The 20,471-nt window shown below is 47.8% G+C and overlaps 1 protein-coding gene across 1 annotated transcript in view; it reads left to right on the forward strand.

Annotated features, from left to right (window-relative positions):
* LOC123754669 (uncharacterized) overlaps window positions 1-20,471 on the forward strand; it is a 103,905-nt gene that overhangs the window by 14,525 nt on the left and 68,909 nt on the right. The gene's annotated exons all lie outside the window — the stretch shown is intronic.

Raw genomic sequence — 20,471 nt, forward strand, 5'->3', positions numbered from 1 at the left:
AAATTGCAACCTATGTCTGAACTTAGCAAAAGAACTCTCCCAGACAGAAACCAAACCACCCCCCCCCCACCCTACCCCGGTTGGGAGCCAGCAGCCCACCACTCTAGTTCTTGAACTGATGTGCTGGGGTCAGATTGGTCACCTCTGGCCTCAAGTGCCTGTTCTGGATTTTGCTGTGTGTGGCTGTTCCAGCTGTGTGTGGTCTGGTGGCCAGGTGTCTTAGTGTACAGGAACAGCATGCTCCTAGGGTTATCTTCCCTAGGTGACCGAGAAAACAAAAAGGACCGGGGACTGGGGACGCTAAGTCCCGAAATCATCAGGATAACCTCCGTAAGTACTACTCTTGCATTTCAGGGTTATCTTCCCTTGGGCGTTCGGGAATCGTTCTAGTATGAAGGCTTCGTTGCTTGGCGTTGTCTTCGCCCTTGGGGTTCCTCGGGGGTCTTGGGCTTTCCGTCTTGCATTGGGTGGGGAGTATTATTGACTGGGCGGGGCACACTATGGCCGATGCAGCTTTCACATGCAGTGTCCAACAGTGGCTGCCAGTTTGTCTTTTTTCTTCTTTTCTAGCATTTTTGCTCTTTGTTAATGGAGGTGGTCTGCCTAGCTTTTTATTAGGCTAGCTTAGGTTGTGTTGGTGGACCTCTGTTGCTCATAAGATTTCATGGCTGTTACTGGTGGTCAGTTTGCCTGCTTACAGACAAGGTTCTTCTGGCCTGGAGTCTTGCGGGTCTTGTTCCCCGCTTGTGCTTCAATTTTTCTTTATCCATTCTCTATTGATCTTGGGGATCTAGCAGAGGCTGCTTTGCATGCTCAATTCTCATTCTGCAACTAGCCAGGTTTGGAGGCCCCGGGGCTGCCTGGGGTTTTCTGGTTCGGATTTCGGTGCATTAGTCGCTTTGACCTTGGTTTCGTCTGCGCTGCTTCTTCCTTACCATGTGGGCATGGTTCGCCCTGCTCCTTTCCCACCCCCATCCCTGCTTCTGGCTCCCAAATGTCTGAGGGCTTTGGAGTCGTAGTGGGGTTTTGTTTGGGATGAGGCTCGGGTGGCTTCAGGGGCTGCCCCCTTCTGATTCGGGCACAGAGGTGGTTGGCCCGATTTTATCCCTGGGCCTTCTGAGTCAACCCAGCAAACTACCTTCTTGGAAACTTTTCCTCTGGACTCCACTTTTTCTTCAGGGGTGGTGGGCGTAGATCAAGGCTCTGCCCCGGGGCCTTTGTCTTAAGGGTTCCCGGTGCTCAGGGAAGTCCCCTTAGAGTGCTTGGGCTCCTTTTGACCCTGCTTGGACCCTTGTGTCCTCTGGGCAGGTGTTATTGCTGCGGGGGGAGTTTTTTTTTTGTCTCCTCCTTCTCTTTCTGAATTAGTATCATGTATTTGCCAGTTGACCAGACCATACACTAGGTGAAGGGACGATGACGTTTTGGTCCGTCCTGGACCATTCTCAAGTCGATTGTGGACCATTCTCACAATCGACTTGAGAATGGTCCAGGACAGACCGAAATGTCGTCGTCCCTTCACCTTCTAGTGTGTGGTCTGGTCAACATACTTCAGCCACGTTATTGTGACTCATCACCTGCACATGTATTTGTCAGTGTGCCATATGCACCCTCGTGTCGGATGCATCCATCTTTTGCTTGGATATTTTGTACTAGAAAAAGAAAAAAAAAGACATGACATGTTTTTTGGGTGGTTCATTGTACGTTTATTGCATGTTTTTTGTGGCGCTTTTGGTATCCCTGCTCTTGCCTCCTCTCGGTTTTGTTTATATTTTTAGCAAGTGTTTTGCTGTATAGATTGTGAACTTAGGTTTCTGTGTGTGATGTTTTGTGTTGCCACGTTTGTGTTTTTGTGCACCTGCCGTAGTGCACCATACCACAGCTGTGGTTTGTTGACATCCACTCTTTGCATATGGCTGCAGGGCAGTTAAAAGTTAACATTCCTTTCCCACTTTTTTGGGCATTTTTCATTTAGTTATGCGCCTTTGTGGTTACAGGTGACTGTTGTTCACTTTTGTGTGACATGTCTCAGGTGTAGGTTATGCCTGCTATGCAATGGGCGGGGAGACCATGGCTCTGGCCAAGTTCTTTCTAATGTGTCTGGCTCCTTTGGATCCTTGGTTTCCACCTGTGTCCCATTATGGTTGTCCAAATCGTATTAATCCATCCATATTTTTCTAATCTGTCTATTTCCCTGAGGAATTGTGGGTGATGTCTCCTAGTCTTGTGTTCCTGGGGCGGTATTGTCTTTCGTACAAGCCTGTGGCACTTCAGTAATTTCTTACCTCAATCTTGGGTTCACAGATTGTGGTCGTGGGCTTGTTTTCTTTTTCTTTCGGACACCGTCTAGTGCCTAACCTCCGGGGCTTAGTATCTTGTCCATATTACGGCCGTTTTAGATATGGGAGCTCATTTATCAGTGAATTTTTTTTTATTCACATTGTGCATCTTTTTCCCTGGCAAATGTGGTTGGTTGTGCTACCCCAAGGTTTGTTTCCACGTGCCCCTGGGTTCCTCGGATTCATATTTTCAGAGGTCTTCCTCTCGGCTTTCCCCTGTGGAGGTTAGGAGGCTCTTGGTATGTACACCTCCTGCAAGACCCGGTTTATGCCTCTGTTGGTTCCGGGTTTGTTTGAATTCGGTTCCTCTTACACTGATCGGGTGCGTTACGAGGTTCCAGTGTCTTATTGGCTGGCAACCTGCCTTGATGATGGGTTGGTATGGGTTTTCTACTTGTCTGCTAGCCAGGGTTCTGGTGCTTTCCCAGGTTCCTGGTACCTTGGTGGAAGTTCTAGTTGATTCTATCCTGGGTTCAGCTTTGTCTGGGCCCAGTGTGGGGCTCTCGGACTGCATCTATTTTTCTCCCTCATACGGCTTTGCTCTGGTTACGGTCCCACCTTCGGCTGTTTTTGATTGGGGGACCTGGACCACTCATCGGTTGCACGAGCAGCTGTGCAAGAGCCTGAACTATGCCCTGCTGGTTTATCCGCTGGGCAGGGTTTGGCTTCGGAGGCTGTTTTGGTATATTCGGAGCAGTCTTTATTCGTCATTCTGAAAGTGTCTTTGTGTCGGTTACTCCGTCTCCGGCTTCCTCTTTGGGTTTTCAGGGTTTGGCACCATGATGCCTTCCTCTTCACTCGCTTGATGGGTTTACTGACACCACATCTCTTGATTGGGGCTTTGTGACTGGGGCTCACCAGGCCGGCCAGGAGCATTGGGCAACGTCCTTCTTGAGGTTATCTTGAGATGATTTCGGGGCTTTCATGTCCCCGCGGCCCGGTCCTCGACCAGGCCTCCACCCTCAGGAAGCAGCCCGTGACAGCTGACTAACACCCAGGTACCTATTTTACTGCTCGGTAACAGGGGCATAGGGTGAAAAACTCTGCCCATTGTTTCTCGCCGGCGCCCGGGATCGAACCCGGGACCACAGGATCACATGTCCAGTGCACTGTCCGCTCGGCCGACCGGCTTCCTCCTTCGAGCTCACAGCACGGAGCGGAAGTTTGTGGCTGTGTAGCAGGCGCTGCAGCAGATTCAACTTCCTCTGGGCTCTGTGTTCCAGCTCCATTTGGACTGCTTACCTGTGGTTCATTATTTCAACAGGGCTGATCCCTTTGACTCTTCTGCTGAGTTCTCTGGGTTTAGCTCTCCTTGCTGTTCACAATCGAGTAGTGTCCATCATCCTGGCAGATTGCCTGTTGTGCTTCATTCCTCTTTCCATGGAGTGGACATTCGACGCCGCTTCCTTTCTTTGGCTTTGTCGGACATACAGGTGCCCAGAGGTGGACCTCTTCGCGTCGGCCTGGTCTCCGCATCTCTCACTGCACATTGCACTATTCCCTGACTGCGAGACTCTCGCGGTGGACACTTTTCAGCAGGACTGGTAGCTGTGGGGGTTCCTATATCCCTTTCCTCCTGTGTGGCTGTTGCTCTGGGTTCTGGCTCGGCTCCAAGCCTATCAGGGTTGGGTGATTCTCCTAGCCCCATGGTGGCTGGCCCAGCCTTGGTTTCAGATACTGTTTGCTCAGTGTCCGAAACTGGGAGTTTTTCATTGGCTCCGCCACTTTCAACAGGTTGGGCCGGTGATGTACTTTGCTTGTTTGACTTACTCTTCCGCTCTTTGCGTCTGGTTTTTCTGACGTGGGGATATCACCAATTGTATGGTGGTCAGGCTGTTTATTTGATGGTGTCCCACCTGCGGTCTTCATCTCGGCGACAGTATGAAGTTTCATGGCGGTCTTTCTGCTATTTCCATTCCCTTCGTTGGGTTTCATTTGTGTCGTTTAAGATTGTCTTGTCTGTCTCTAGGCGTTTCCTGGACTGGCATCTTTTACCGAGTACTGTTGCTTTTTGTCCTGTGTCATTAGCAAAGCTGCTGTAGCTTGCGTTTGGGGTGGATGTCACTTCTGCTCCGTTTCGCAAGCTTTCTCGTGCTTTTTCGCCTCCGGTATCCTCATGCACTGCCCGAGCCTTTTTTGGTCTTTGGACTGAGTTCTTAACTTTTTCTCCTCGGTTTGTCATGGCCCCCTTTGGTTCAGGATTGCTTTGGGAAAACCTTATTCGTGCTGGCTTTGGCCTCTGGGGGTGTGGTTGAGGAGCTTTATGTTCTTCAGCACCGGGGGTTCTGTTTGTTTGTTCTGGTGGTCGTTTTGTTTATTTGCAGCCTTCTTCTTTTCTGGCAAAGAATGAGATGCATGGCTTCTGGAGGGCTCCGTTGGTTAGGCCGGGGGCACATCATGTGTTGTGTCCTGTTTCAGCTTTGTCGCTACTTGTGCGCCACTGGTTCGGTGACGGTGGATGTGCTCTGGGTGGATCAAGTTTCTCTTGGTTTGCTGGCCCGGGGTTCGTGTGTCTCGGGTTGTCTGTGGTGTCCTTGTCTAGCTAGCCTGCGGTCTACCCTATGCCAATGATGTGAGGAAGTATGCTGCTCTTGCAGCTATCTTTATTACTGTAATGTCTTGGGTCGACATTTGGGCGCGAGAGTTTTGGAGGTCAAACAGGGTCCTGGCCGCCAGGTATCTTGTGTACGTCCCAGACCTTCTCCAGCCTTGTGTTGCATTAGGGTAGACTTTCGCAGCCGTCGGTCTCTTCTTCACCTTGAGACCTGCGGTGCTGCTGCCTCCTGTATAAGTGTTTTTTACATATCTGTGGGTAATTGGCTTCACGGAGCCGATGGGGCTCTCCACAGAAAACCAGCATTGAATGTACTCACCTAGTTGTGGTTGTTGGGGTTGAGCTTTGGCTCTTTGGTCCCGCCTCTCACTGGGACTCGATGAAACTCCATTGCATGGATGAGACCCAGAGGCTCCCTGACACACTACCTCCCACCGGTTGGCTATCTGCATCCATATTTGCACTTAACCCCTAAACTGCGCAAAAAGTCATGCGAAGTGTGACATTGAGCACAGTTTTTTAAATTTTCTGAAAATTTCAAATTTTTTGTGAATAATCTACTAGGTAAATGCTCAAACTTTGTCTAAATGATACCAGCGTAACTTGAAAACAAGACAAAAAAATACATAATTGTAAAATTGAAAATTGAAAACTTCATATTTTGAAATTGGTTGCAAAAATATAAATATCACCAATTGTGTTATGCTCTCAGAATAGCATATGATCTTCTCTTTCATATATTTAGAATACTGTATAGGTTTTCTGTGTAGTTTACTGTAAAAAAAGTCAATATGGCATTTGAAATATGTGAAAATTTAGACAACAAAAATTTCAGTCCTATCGTTTAGAGATTGTGAAAAATCAATTCTGTAGGGATTGTAGAACAGACAGTGTGCACACTACAGGCATACCTCAGAATAAGAGTTTAATCCGTTCCTGGAGACGCCTCGCCTTCCGAAAACTCGCATTCCGAAGTTAATTTCCCCATAAGAAATAAAGGGAAATGAATTAATCCGTTCCTGACTACCCCAAAAACCCCACATCAAACTAAATTTTTATACCTAATTCATCTAAATAAACCTACAAAACTGTGTTCCAGTTATTACTTACCTTGCTGTCGAGTGCTGTAGGCGTATGGAAGATGGTGAGGAGGGGGGAGGAGGAGAGGAGTTACTGTTTGGAAGGGGAGTCCCCTTCCATAATCACATCACATAACCCCATGCCTTGTAACACTATGGATACCACTTCTCTTTCTAAATTTTTCAAACCAGCCCCTGCTTGCCTTAAACTCTTTCTTATCTGCATCACTCGTTGCAGGGGTATTCTTTAGAAGGTCTTCGTGCAACACCCTGGCTTTCTCACAAATAATGGCCTCCGAAACACTATCACCCCTCAACTCCTTGTCGTGTATCCAAATTAATAACAACTTTTCCACTTCAAGTATTTGTGGTCTTTGTGCCGTTAATGTTCTTACTCCTTTTGCCACTTTAGCACCCATAATCTTATTTTTCTTCTTAAGTATAGTGCATATTGTTGATGTGGCTTTGTTGTACTGCCTACAAAGTTCAACAACACGTGTACCGTTCTCATGCTTCCGAATGATCTCTTGTTTCTCCTCTATTGTCATCCTCACATGAGCTTTCTGGCCTTTATCCTTACCACTGGCTTTCTTGGGACCCATGGTGAGATATATAATAACAAATTGTATAGACAAATCACCAAAAATCCAACAAAACACTGAAAATCCGAGAGAAGAATTGATGTGGGGGTAGTCACTGAGCGCGAGACAATAATAAACTGAGGGGCGGCGGGGCGGAGGGGCGACGAACGCGCTAGGTCGGCTGTACGCGTATCAACAAACTCGCCTCCCAAAGTAACCATCGCCTTCCGAGACAAATTTTTGGAGTAAATACACCTCGTCTTCCGAAAACCTCGCATACAGGGACAATCGCATTCCGAGGTACCACTGTATATGTAAAAATGGTGAGAATCAGTCAGAAACTAGATTTGGATACTGAAGTTGAAATTCTAGTTATAGATACTATATAATTGAAGTTGAAGTTATTGACAACGAACAAGGCAGTTCTAATTCATGAATTTACTTGATTGTTTTGATAAACATTGTTTGGCATTCATACTCGAATGTGTGAAAGTTCTAGGTCAATATGTGTTGAAATGAAGTTAAGAAAATAAAAAATATAGGGATAATTATAATAATTATAATGATTTAGGGGATATATTTAGGGTATACTTTATATAAGTAAAAAAGCCCTAATCTGGTCCCTAATCATCAAAACAACCTAAAGAAACAAGGAAAATCGTTTGAAATCTGTTAAAAAAAATCGGCCAAAAAAAATTAAAACTCCCAAGTTCTGAGAGTTGACCGATTTATTTATTGGCCAATTTAATTCTGGCTTTACATAGTTAGGGTCGGGTATGCACTCCACGGTGTAAAGGTTACAATAAATTCAAATAATAAATAAAATAGAAAAACAAAACCCCCCAAAAAAAATTCCCCTAAAAATTTTTTCCCTAAAAAAAAATATTTTGGACACTGTTGAAAGTAACTGATAACAACATTGGGCAATGCATTTATATTATATAACAAAAGAGAGCATAATAACATACTGTACTTAGTCATTATTATTTGTTATGCTACTTATACTCACCAATGCTATAAAGGCACGAACTGCATATCTACTTTGTGGACACTTCTTACTAATATTCTTCTTCTTTGTTGGAAAGGTGCCTGCATCTTTTTATTATTGCATTATCCATCAGTTCTAGTTAATAGGAGCTGTTCTCCTTATCTACAAAATGTTCTTTTCTGGGGGGGAGCCCCAACGGCTCCCCTGAGCTATCCTTGGCCGATATGGATACCCTAACTATTTTGCATCAGTCGGTGTGGGTGGAGTTCTAGGTCTACTGGGGACCACGAGCCAGGACCTGGCTCTCACAGAGGCACGGGGAGCAATGGCCCATAGAAATGCACATGTGATTTGGAACATTCTATATCTGCCATCGACCGTGACAGGCACCCAGAAAGGTAAGCGCCACAAAACAAACCCCTATTCTGGTTAACAACGAAAATCATCAAACAAATGGACAGAACTCCCCAAAAGAAAAACGAGCAAACAAGCATGATGTCACACGAGCTGCGCCGTATGTTTGCGCAGCTCAACCACTACACATAAGGGGCATAACTGGCAAACCCCTCACAGTGTTCAAGAGAGAACTGGATAAGCGTCTCCAAAGGATACCTGATCAACCAGGCTGTGACTCATACGGCCTGGTTGATCAGTCCAGCAACCAGGAGGCCTGGTCGACGACCGGGCCGTGGGGACGCTAAGCCCCGGAAGCACCTCAAGGTAACCCTCAAGGTAAGGTAGCTCCCCTTTTACCCGGGAGGGGAAAGGGGGAGCCCCAGACCCTCGCGCCAGCGATCCTCGCTCCAATTCCTCGGCTGATAGGATTGTGCACAGTCGTGTGGCTCCAGCTCTGGTCTTCTCTGTACTGTTAATTGTTTTCAGTGCTGCTCCTACGGTGGTCGTGCGAGCTGAGAGTAATATTCTCAGGTACTCTGGCTGCATGTGCTTAGGGTCACCTTCCCTGAGTGCCCTGTAAGTACCGCCCTTGGGGCTTGGGGTTGCCTTCCACAAGTCACCTTGGGTCTACCTTTGTTGACCTTTCGTTGCTTGGCATTTGCCCGCCTCGTGTGTGTGTAATTACCTAAGTGTAATTACCTAAGTGTAGTTACAGGATGAGAGCTACGCTCGTGGTGTCCCGTCTTCCCAGCACTCTTTGTCATATAACGCTTTGAAACTACTGACGGTCTTGGCCTCCACCACCTTCTCACTTAACTTGTTCCAACCGTCTACCACTCTATTTGCGAAGGTGAATTTTCTTATATTTCTTCGGCATCTGTGTTTAGCTAGTTTAAATCTATGACCTCTTGTTCTTGAAGTTCCAGGTCTCAGGAAGTCTTCCCTGTCGATTTTGTCAATTCCTGTTACTATTTTGTATGTAGTGATCATATCACCTCTTTTTCTTCTGTCTTCTAGTTTTGGCATATTTAATGCTTCTAACCTCTCCTCGTAGCTCTTGCCCTTCAGTTCTGGGAGCCACTTAGTAGCATGTCTTTGCACCTTTTCCAGTTTGTTGATGTGCTTCTTAAGATATGGGCACCACACAACAGCTGCATATTCTAGCTTTGGCCTAACAAAAGTCATGAACAATTTCTTTAGTATATCGCCATCCATGTATTTAAATGCAATTCTGAAGTTAGAAAGCATAGCATAGGCTCCTTGCACAATATTCTTTATGTGGTCCTGTGTGTGTGTGTGTGTGTGTGTGTGTGTGTGTGTGTGTGTGTGGGTGTGTGGGTGTGTGGGTGTGTGTGTGTGTGTGTGGGTGTGTGTGTGTGGGTGTGTGTGTGTGGGTGTGTGTGTGTGGGTGTGTGTGTGTGGGTGTGTGTGTGTGTGTGTGTGTGTGTGTGTGTGTGTGTGTGTGTAATTACCTAAGTGTAATTACCTAAGTGTAGTTACAGGATGAGAGCTACGCTCGTGGTGTCCCGTCTTCCCAGCACTCTTTGTCATATAACGCTTTGAAACTACTGACGGTCTTGGCCTCCACCACCTTCTCACTTAACTTGTTCCAACCGTCTACCACTCTATTTGCGAAGGTGAATTTTCTTATATTTCTTCGGCATCTGTGTTTAGCTAGTTTAAATCTATGACCTCTTGTTCTTGAAATTCCAGGTCTCAGGAAGTCTTCCCTGTCGATTTTATCAATTCCTGTAACTATTTTGTATGTAGTGATCATATCACCTCTTTTTCTTCTGTCTTCTAGTTTTGGCATATTTAATGCTTCTAACCTCTACTCGTAGCTCTTGCCCTTCAGTTCTGGGAGCCACTTAGTAGCATGTCTGCACCTTTTCCAGTTTGTTGATGTGCTTCTTAAGATATGGGCACCACACAACAGCTGCATATTCTAGCTTTGGCCTAACAAAAGTCATGAACAATTTCTTTAGTATATCGCCATCCATGTATTTAAATGCAATTCTGAAGTTAGAAAGCATAGCATAGGCTCCTTGCACAATATTCTTTATGTGGTCCTCAGGTGATAGTTTTCTATCTAGAACCACTCCTAGATCTCTTTCTTTATCAGAATTCTTTAAAGATTTCTCACATAATATATAGGTTGTGTGGGGTCTATGTTCTCCTATTCCACATTCCATAACATGACATTTATTAACATTAAATTCCACTTGCCAAGTGGTGCTCCATATACTTATTTTGTCCAGGTCTTCTTGAAGGGCATGACAGTCATCTAAATTTCTTATCCTTCCTATTATCTTAGCATCATCAGCAAACATGTTCATATAATTCTGTATACCAACTGGTAGATCATTTATGTACACAATAAACATCACTGGTGCAAGAACTGAACCCTGTGGTACTCCATTTGTGACATTTCTCCATTCTGATACATTGCCTCTGATTACTGCCCTCATTTTTCTATCAGTCAGAAAATTTTTCATCCATGATAGAAGCTTACCTGTCACCCCTCCAATATTTTCCAGTTTCCAGAACAACCTCTTATGTGGAACTCTGTCGAAAGCCTTTTTTAGGTCCAGATAGATGCAGTCAACCCAACCATCTCTTTCCTGTAATATCTCTGTGGCTCGATCATAGAAACTGAGTAAATTCGATACACAGGATCTTCCAGATCGAAAACCATACTGTCTGTCTGATATTATATCATTTCTCTCCAGGTGTTCTACCCATTTAGTTTTGATTAGTTTTTCCAATACTTTCACTATTACACTTGTCAATGATACAGGTCTATAATTGAGGGGGTCTTCCCTGCTGCCACTTTTGTAGATTGGAACTATGTTAGCCTGTTTCCACCCGTCTGCTACGATTCCTGTACACAGGGATGCCTGAAAGATCAGGTGAAGTGGAATGCTGAGCTCAGATGCACATTCTCTCAGAACCCATGGTGAAACGCCATCTGGGCCAGCTGCTTTGTTCTTCCCGAGCTCCTTTAGCATATTTTCCACTTCATCTCTAGACACCTCTATCCGCTCTATGTTGTTCTCTGGAATTCTTATTGTGTCTGGTTCTCTGAAGATTTCATTTTGTACAAACACACTTTGGAACTTTTCATTTAATGTTTCACACATTTCCTTTTCATTTTCCATGAATCTGTTTCCCATTTTCAACCTCTGGATATTATCCTTTACCTGCAATTTGTTGTTTATGAATTTGTAGAATAGGCCCGGTTCTGTTTTACATTTATCCGCTATACCTTTTTCAAAATTTCTTTCTGTGTGTGTGTGGGTGGGGGTGTGTGTGTGGGTGGGTGGGTCTTGGTGTTGGTGTTTGACTTTGGGTAAGTGGTGGTTATTGCACTGGTGGGGCACGGGGTACTGCATAGCTAGTTTTCACCTTTAACAGCAACTGGCTCTGTTCTCTTTGGGTACGTTGTCCTCTTGCAAGGTTTTTCTTTTCTTTTTCTTTTTGCCTGGTGGGGGGGGGGGGGGTGGGTCTGCCTTATGTTCTCCCTCCCCCTTATGTTAGGCCCGTTGTGTGGTGGCACCCTCTGCTTCGCCCTCGTGAGTGGATACTTCCCGTGAGTTCAGCTTTTAGCAGTTTGCTTGATAGTTTGGGGCGCCAGTTAACAATACCCTGCCTGGGATAATGCTTAGCAGACCCAGTCTGGGGGCCCTGGAAAACCCCATGGGGGGCACTAGGGCCCGATGGAGGAGACCCCTGCGTCCCCTCTCGCTTTGTGCAAGTTTGAAGGTCCCCTTGTCTCAGGGCAACACTCATTGTTTTTTGCCTCGGTCATCCTGCCTGTTGGGTCAGTGACACATTCGACCCTGAGTCCTGCAAGCTCTGTTGCTTGTTTGTGGCTCCAATCACCCTATCTGTTAATGACATTCTTCGGGTGCAGGCAGGTCGCGCGTTGCTGGGTAGGTTGTTGCGAAGCGCTAGTTTGGTTGCTTCCCCAGATGCCCTGAGGCTGCCCCGTTTTGCTTCTCTGTACCCGGACTTAGGGGTGTTGGTCGCGTCTGCCTTGGGTCTGTCCGCATCCCCTCGTTCTACCTGCTTTGGTTCTTTCGGTCCTCCCCTCCCGTTTCCAGCTCCTAGGTGTCTGAGGGCTTCAGAGTCTGGGCAGGGTTTTGAGTTTTAAGCCTCTGGCAGTTTTGGGGGTTGCCTCTTCTGGGGTTGCATCTGAGGCGATCGAGTCTGTTCCTTCAGCCATAGCTCCGGGGTCTGATCAGTGGGCCCGCTCTCTTCCTGCTATTTTGGCTGCCCCGGCTTTTTCTTGTTAGGCCGGGGCTTTGGAGGATGACTCGCCCCCGGGGCCTGATGTGGTGGTTCCCGGGGTTGGGGAGGTGCTGACTTGAGGGTTTTGGGCCCTGTTGGGCCCCACCTGGGTTTTCCGACCTTCTTTATTCACGAGCGGGGGCTTACTGTTACGAGGAGTGGGATTTTCCCTTATCACCCTCTGCGTATGAGTTGCCGTTGGGCGTCAGCCCCTCCCCGGGATCGGTTCCATGTCCCTTCGGGTCCGTCAGGTCCATCCTTCTGTGGGGCGTTTCTTCACTTTCTTCTCTGGGACCTGTGTTCTGCATCATGCCACAACATTTTCTGTTGTCTCGGGTCCTGGATGTTCATTGGTCACGGATGTTATTGGGTGCATCTGTGCCTCCATGATTTTTTGTACTTGTTGGTCTTGGTTCTCAATGGTTCAAGTGGGTCTTCGATGCTTCTGCACTATTGGAACGTTTTGTCACCTTCCGGTGGGGCATACTTCCAGTCCTTTCTAGGACTAGTTGGTACTCTAATATCCTTTTTCTCATCTTTCGATGCTGTTTCTGCTGTTTCGATGCTGTTAATAGTCGCCTTTTTCTGTCCTTTGTCTCGACATATCTAATTATGGTTCCATTTTCCTTGTTGGCACCATCCCCGGTGCCAATGATGTCGTGTGACGTCGTTTGGTGCAGCCCGGACCTCATTTGTCCATCGCATGCGCCGTTGGTGGTTGTTTTGTTTTGGTCAGTGTAGACATGTGTCGGATCAGCGCACTTTCTCCCTGGTTGTGCACTGCTCTCGTTCATCTTATATCTCCTGTCATTCCCCCCTCTGGTTATTGGGGTTGTTCTGAGTTATATGTGAGGAACACTTCTAGTTCTGTCTCTGCTTATGGGTGGGGGGTGGCTAGGTGTGGCAGCCCCTCCGCCTCCCCACCTCTCCACTGCACCTGCTCTCCTGCAGAAGTATCTCTGGGCATGCTCTCCTAGCAATGCTCCCAGACTATTACACGGCTACGCTGTATCGTGATCCGATAGTGCGTCTGCTCCGATAGTGCGCACAGGTGAGCCGAGAGTGACCGTTGTGGGAGCGCGGAGCGTTTGTTGCGCCAGTTGACATTCTGGTCGGTTTTTGTCCTGGGATTCGACCTTATGTATGTTACATGCACAAATACCTATGCTTTATATATGTATGGCGTGTATACAAGCTTTCTGTACCCCTCCCCTTCCTCCTATGGGTTGGAAGCCATTTTTACTGTTCTTGGGGTCTGGGTTTTGGTTCTCATGTGGGGTTTGCTTCTCTCATTAGCACTTAAGTTTGGACGAGTGTCTTGTTTTTCGCTCACTCCTAGTCTGTGTATATGGTTCATGTACCTTCGGTTGCCGATTGCTTTTGCTCTTGTCCCTGGCTTCCAGTGCTTGAACTGTCTTTCTGGTCTTTTCGTTGCATTTTTACGTCTTCCTACCTCTCCTACACTTTATTATGTATCTTGGTAGGTGCATCTTGGTTATTCTCATGCTCGTGCTCGGTTGGGATCTGTTCTTGTTCAGTTTCCTGTTGTAGAACAGGCCCAGTTTTCTGGTATAGCTCTGGGTTCTTCCTCTTCTCTTTTGTCTGACACTACCAGCTTCTGTGTTGCGATGTCTGCTGGTGTCTATAGCTTTCCGATCGCCCATTCCTATTCCTACTGTTCTTTTTTTGTTGGGGCAGGGGGGGAGGGGGGGCACTTGGCTTCTGGCCCTGGCTGCGGTTTTTCTTTGTGTTCCTTTCCGGACAGTACATTTTTTTTTAGTGCGGTAGTGTGCTCCATTCTGCCCTGCTGGGGCTGGTGGTGCCACTCCTGTGGATTGCGGTGTCACTGTTTTTTGCTTCGCATCTCGGGTTTTGGCTCGTGGTGCTCGGTTCCTTGTTGCCCTCCACCTGGGCCTTGGCTCTTAGGTTTTTCGCTGCCCTTTTTTGCCCTTGCTGTTTTCGGAGTTTGTGGTTGGTAGTTTCTGCAAGCTTTCACACTTCTTGTCTGTTATCGGGCTTCTTGTTCCTTCAGGGGTCCCGGGGTGGGGGGGTGCCTCCCGGATGGGGCATGTCTGCTTTGCCGGGTTGGTTCTTTCTCGGGTCTTGGTTCCTGGTTCCCTGGTGGGTGTTCCTTTTGATTCTTTCAATGCCTTGGTTCTGGGGCGGTTTGCTCGGTGTCCACACCCAGAGGTTTTCCTGTGGCTTCGCCTCTTTTTACATGATCGGTCCGGTCCGGTCCGGTCCGTGGCGGGACTGGTTCGGTCTTCTCGAGTCTTCTAGTCTGATACTTTTGACTAGTCTCTCACCTTCTCTTTGGTGATCAGGTGGCTTTTTGAATGTGTCCCACCTGCTTGCTTCGTCTCGGTGGTGGTATGGGGTTTTCTGGCGGTCCTTCTTTTTCTTTGTCTCTTCGTAGATGTACTGCGCTCTTTGTTGTCGTGGTCTTGTCCCTCTCTCATAGTGGTTCAGGGCCGTTTTCTGGCCGCATACCGTCGCCCTGTATCGTGCGGTGCTGGCGGAGCCACTTCAGATTGCTCTGGTTTGTTGTTCCTTCTGCGTCATTCACGGATTGTATCGGGCATTGTTCACCTCCGGCTTGCTCATACTCCACCTAAGCCATCTTACTCTGGGGCAGGTGGCTCTTTTTCTCTATTCCCTTAGTTTGTTGTGGCCCCTTCAGTTCCGGAGGGGTCCCTGGGGTTATTGCTGCTTGGTTGGTTGGCCGAGCAACCGTTGCAACCGTTGCTTCTTCTTGTGTCCGGTTGTGGCTCTCTGCCGTTCTTTGCACGCCACAGCCTCTGTGGCCAGGCTGTGCTTTGGGCTGATCTGGTTTCCCTTCCCTGTTCTCGGGTTCGGATCTCTCAAGTTGTCCACTGGGTCCTGTCTAGCCGGCCTGCTGTCTCTTCCCATGCACTTGACGTTTGTAAGTTTGCTGTGCTTGCTGCCGTCTTGAGTGGCATGTCTTGGGCTGACCTTCAGGTGCAGGGTTGGTTTTGGCAGTTATGCTGGGTCCTGGCTGTGCACTCCCTCATGTTTGTTCCTTGGCCTAGTCGGGCCTATGCCGCCTTGGGTCGGCTGTTGCAGCCTGTTGTCTCGACTTCGTGTTGTGGTGTGAGCACCGACCGCCTCCCAGATGTGTCCCTCTGTTTTCATCTTTGGTGAAGTAGCTCGGGGAGCCGTAGGGGCTCCCCCCAGAAAACCAGCATTGAAAGTAATGAAATGCCATTTTCTGGGTGAGTCCTGGAGGCTCCCTGGCAACCCTCCCTCCAGTCAGTGTTTTTTTGCATTTTTTGATATCCAGCCTAAGAACTGGGGTGAGGATCGCCGGAGCGAGGGTCTGGGGCTCCCCACCCCCTCCTGGGGAGGGGAGGGGAGGGGGGAGCTGTGCAGACATGCGGCGCGGCTTGTGTGACGTCATGCTTGTTTGCTCGTTTTTCTTTTGGAGAGTTCTGTCCACTCGTTTGATGATTTTCTTTGTTAACCAGAATAGGGGTTTGTTTCGTGGCGCTTACCTTTCTGGGTGCCTGTCCTGGTTGATGGCAGATATAGAATACTCTAAATCACGTTTGCATTTCTATGGGCCATTGCTCCTCATGCCTCTGTGAGGGGGTCCAGGTTCTGGCTCGTGGTCCATGATAGGCCTAGAACTCCACCCACATCGACTGATGCAAAATAGTTAGGGTATCGATATCAGCCATGGATAGCTCCGAGGAACCTCCGGGACTCGCCCAGAAAAGGGCGTTTGACATTCAACGCTGGTTTTTTATTAAATATTCGTCTAAAATCAATTTCTGAAAATATTTTGAAGAAAGTTTCACGACGCTGTAGCCAATAAGTTGGAGATTTAATATTTTTAAAATAATTGACATAATTCAAATATTTTTCACTTACCTTACCCCCTTATGCTGAGCAGTTTAAGGGTTAATGATTCTCCGGCAATTTTCCTGTTCTTAATATTATGCCTATTTTTAAATCTTTGCAATCATCCTTCACTAGCTTGAAAATCTGGAGTGTTCATTTTCTCTGCAAATTTATTTGCGGCATTCTTAATGGTATCGCCAAACCCACAGAATGCTCCTGGTTAAACCATTTATTCACAGCTTTGTCTAATTTTGTATTTGTAGCACCTTTTATTGTTCTCCTTTTATTTAATGTACCACTATCACTTGCAGCAAGGAACTTCCTAATATCATCTTTGTGTCTTGATATCACACACTGTACTTTTCCTGACATTAAATTCTGTTACCAGCCGAGAAACAGAGTAGCCACGTTCATGTTTTTCTATTAAGTCTAATTTTCTGCTCAATGGATAAAAAAAAAAAACTCTTCTTCCTCTTGGTAGATATGGCACTACTGTATTAGCAAGCCTTTGAGACATCTTGTTGTATAACAGTACAGCTGTAGTAAAAAAAATGGTAAATTCCATATCATCTTCCTCTGGCGGACAAATACGTCGCTCGCAGACAAAGCTAATGGCACTGTGTGCCTACTGTATGAATGCCCCGTGGACTGTCTATACAGTACCCTTCAGTAGGCTGGTGTTTAGGCCAGACTCGGTAACATAAATTTCTCTCTAATACTGTACAGTATTGGATTTATGTCATATTATATATTTTTGGGTTATGAATTTAGTTTAGCAACACTATTAGTATAATAAGAACTATAAAAATACTTGCCTGTATTGTTGAAACTATATTAATTTTATTGTTTCGAGGCCGTAGGTCACTGAACTGTGACGCATCCGAAGGAAATGCACATGGTGCTGTGTGCACAGGGATTAGACCCGTCCACCCATGCTAGAGTTTTGAAAGATAGAGCCAATTACATCAATATTTTCTCAAATAGCGTAAATCTAGCATATAACAGTATATTTTTTGTTTTATATTTAGTTTAGAAATATAATTAGGATACAGAGCACCACTTGGTTTCCGAACTTTAGTTATCCGAAACTTCCAGTTTCCCGATTGGGGTTGGGGAGTCATGCTACCCGAACAAAGTTCGGGTAGGAAGGGGTCCACCGAGCGTCACGCCGGCTTGTGGTGGTGGGTGGGCGATGGTCCAGTTTGCCCACTGTGACTTCACAGATTCACGGCCTATTATTCCTATTATTTTGAATTGCCATAAGGCTGGAATGTTCATTCTGTGCTTTTGTTTTACATATCTGCACAATCAAGAAACATGTGTGCACCATGTTGGCTCCAAATGCACGCATTGCGTCAGTGATGGCTGACTGGTGATGGCTGACTGGGGGGGGGAGAATCAGTGAGAGGGGGGGGGGGAGAGAGATGCTAGGAGGGAGGGGGAGGTAGGGAGAGATGTTAGGAGGTAGGGAGAGATGCTAAGAGGGAGGGGGAGGTAGGGAGAGATGCTAGGAGGTAGGCAGGAAGGGATGGAAGTAGTGAGAATTAGGGAGGGAAAGGCAGGCTGGCAGGCACAGGCAGGCAGGCACAGGCAGGCAGACAGGCAGGCAGGCAGGCAGGCAGACAGGCAGACAGGCAGGCAGGCAGGCAGGCAGGCAGGCAGGCAGACAGACAGGCAGGCAGGCAGGCAGGCAGGCAGGCAGGCAGGCAGGCAGGCTAGCTTGCAGGCAGGGAGTGAGTGGTAGTCACGCGGTTGAACCGCGTGACCTTGAGAGATGGGATGTAGGGGGGCGGGTGGTTTGTTGGTGGTGGGGGTGAGACCGGCTCATTCCCGAAGATAAGCCTAACACACACTACCCGTTAGCATGATGGCAGGGGGGGAGGCAGGCTGGCTGGAAAGGAAGCAGGCTGGCAGGCTGGCTGGAAAGGAAGCAGGCTGGCAGGCAGGCTGGCAGGCAGGCAGGCTGGCAGGCAGGCAGGCAGGCAGGCTGGCAGGCAGGCTGGCGGGCAGGCTGGCTGGCAGGCTGGCAGGCTGGGAAGGAGGCAGGCTGGCAGGCTGGGAAGGAGGCAGGCTGGCAGGCTGGGAAGGAGGCAGGCTGGGAAGGAGGCAGGCTGGGAAGGAGGCAGGCTGGCAGGCTGGGAAGGAGGCAGGCAGGCAGGTTGGGAAGGAGGCAGGCTGGGAAGGAAGCAGGCTGGGAAGGAAGCAGGCTGGCAGGCAGGCTGGCTGGCAGGCTGGGAAGGAGGCAGGCTGGGAAGGAAGCAGGCTGGGAAGGAGGCAGGCTGGGAAGGAGGCAGGCTGGGAAGGAGGCAGGCTGGGAAGGAGGCAGGCTGGGAAGGAAGCAGGCTGGCAGGCTGGGAAGGAGGCAGGCTGGGAAGGAAGCAGGCTGGGAAGGAAGCAGGCTGGGAAGGAAGCAGGCTGGGAAGGAGGCAGGCTGGGAAGGAGGCAGGCAGGCTGGGAAGGAGGCAGGCAGGCTGGGAAGGAGGCAGGCAGGCTGGGAAGGAGGCAGGCTGGTAAGGAGGCAGGCTGGGAAGGAGGCAGGCTGGCAGGCTGGGAAGGAGGCAGGCTGGCAGGCTGGGAAGGAGGCAGGCTGGCAGGCTGGGAAGGAGGCAGGCTGGCAGGCTGGGAAGGAGGCAGGCTGGCAGGCTGGGAAGGAGGCAGGCAGGGAAGGAGGCAGGCTGGCAGGCTGGGAAGGAGGCAGGCAGGGAAGGAGGCAGGCTGGCAGGCTGGGAAGGAGGCAGGCAGGGAAGGAGGCAGGCTGGCAGGCTGGGAAGGAGGCAGGCAGGGAAGGAGGCAGGCTGGCAGGCTGGGAAGGAGGCAGGCTGGCAGGCTGGGAAGGAGGCAGGCTGGCAGGCAGGAAGCGATATATGGGTGTTGAAGTGAACTGTGAACCACGTGACCTTTGAGAGTGTGTGTGTACGTGTATGGGTTGGGGGTGGGGGTGGTGTGTCGGTGGTGGGGGGAGAGGGGGAGGTGTGTCGGTGGTGGGGGGAGAGGGGGAGGTGTGTCGGTGGTGGGGGGAGAGGGGGAGGTGTGTTGGTGGTGGGGGAGGGACCGGCTGACTCCGTAAGCCTAACCACACTCCACAGACCTGTGACCCAGATTTGTTTCTTAAATGTACAGTACATCATCGTATATTTTAGGCAGGATGTGCCTGCAGGCTGACAGGAAACATCCAGAGGATGTTTGCCAGTCGTCTTAATAATCAGTTAGGAACAATTATGGACTTTTATAAAGCGGATCAGGACTTCACTTATTGATGAGTACAAACAAAACACGGTCGCATTTACGCCATGAACCTGACGATTTTTTTTCCCTAGAGTTTTTTTCATAAATTTTTCGGAAAAATTTCTTTTTACATTTCTAGTTTATTTTTTCCCCTCTATTTCTCGTATACGAACTTACATGTTAACCGACGGGTCTCGTCCCCAAGGGGTTCGGAAACCAAGTGGTGCTCTGTAATAGAAAGTTATTAAAACAGCTGTTTTAGAAAGGATTTATAATTCTTCCAACATATAGTTTACTATAATCATAAATTATGTAATATTTACATTCATCAATGTAATATATTCATCTAGATTTATTAAGTGAACTGTATTAATTTAATAATGAGTTGGATAATTCCACTTCCACACCTTTTGGGGGGGTAGATCTAATACTGCTAGATATACCTAATGAACATAATAGGTTGCATAATTTCAATAATAAAATGTATCAATAAATAAGGGTTATGCAGTTAGTAAACTAACTACAATATCATAACTAAATAATCATCAGCTTAGCTGTCAAGCAGGTAATGAGAAGTGCGTCTGACAGCCTTCGGAAATCAGTATAATCCTGTCTCAACATGATGGCGTTGTAGACTCGTGATTCACCAATCAAGATGACCCTCTCTCGTAGATATAACTCTACGCTGTGAAAAACATACAATGTAATTTTTATTGAGCTACAGTTATATCCACTTATGCCATTGAAGGAATCAACCAATTCCTGGAATTAAACTTAGTAGGTTTATTTGATAATCCTACGTCCTAATGATCGGGAATCTATCACTGTCATTATGGCCATAAAGAATGATTAGAGTACTTATCCGACCGGATGTGGTGTCTTCAATATTAGATGAAGCAGGCAGCAACGTCTGGGACTCGTTAATGCACGGATGATCCCTATTTTATACGATGCTAAATAGCGAGCTTCTCGGGACACCGATCAAGATGGCTCCAACCGAGCAGAGTGACATGCATGCCATCTAGCTTCCTATTGGTGCATAATCTCGTCATACAAGTCATGATATTTTACCTCTGTCTTGCTATTTAATAAGACATTACCGACGTTTTTTTTACATTGTAATAAGGTACTTCAGGCATCAACAGATGGTTTTCCGTTGCT

The sequence above is a fragment of the Procambarus clarkii genome, chromosome 18 (genome assembly GCF_040958095.1).
Source record: "Procambarus clarkii isolate CNS0578487 chromosome 18, FALCON_Pclarkii_2.0, whole genome shotgun sequence".
NCBI lineage: Eukaryota > Metazoa > Arthropoda > Malacostraca > Decapoda > Cambaridae > Procambarus > Procambarus clarkii.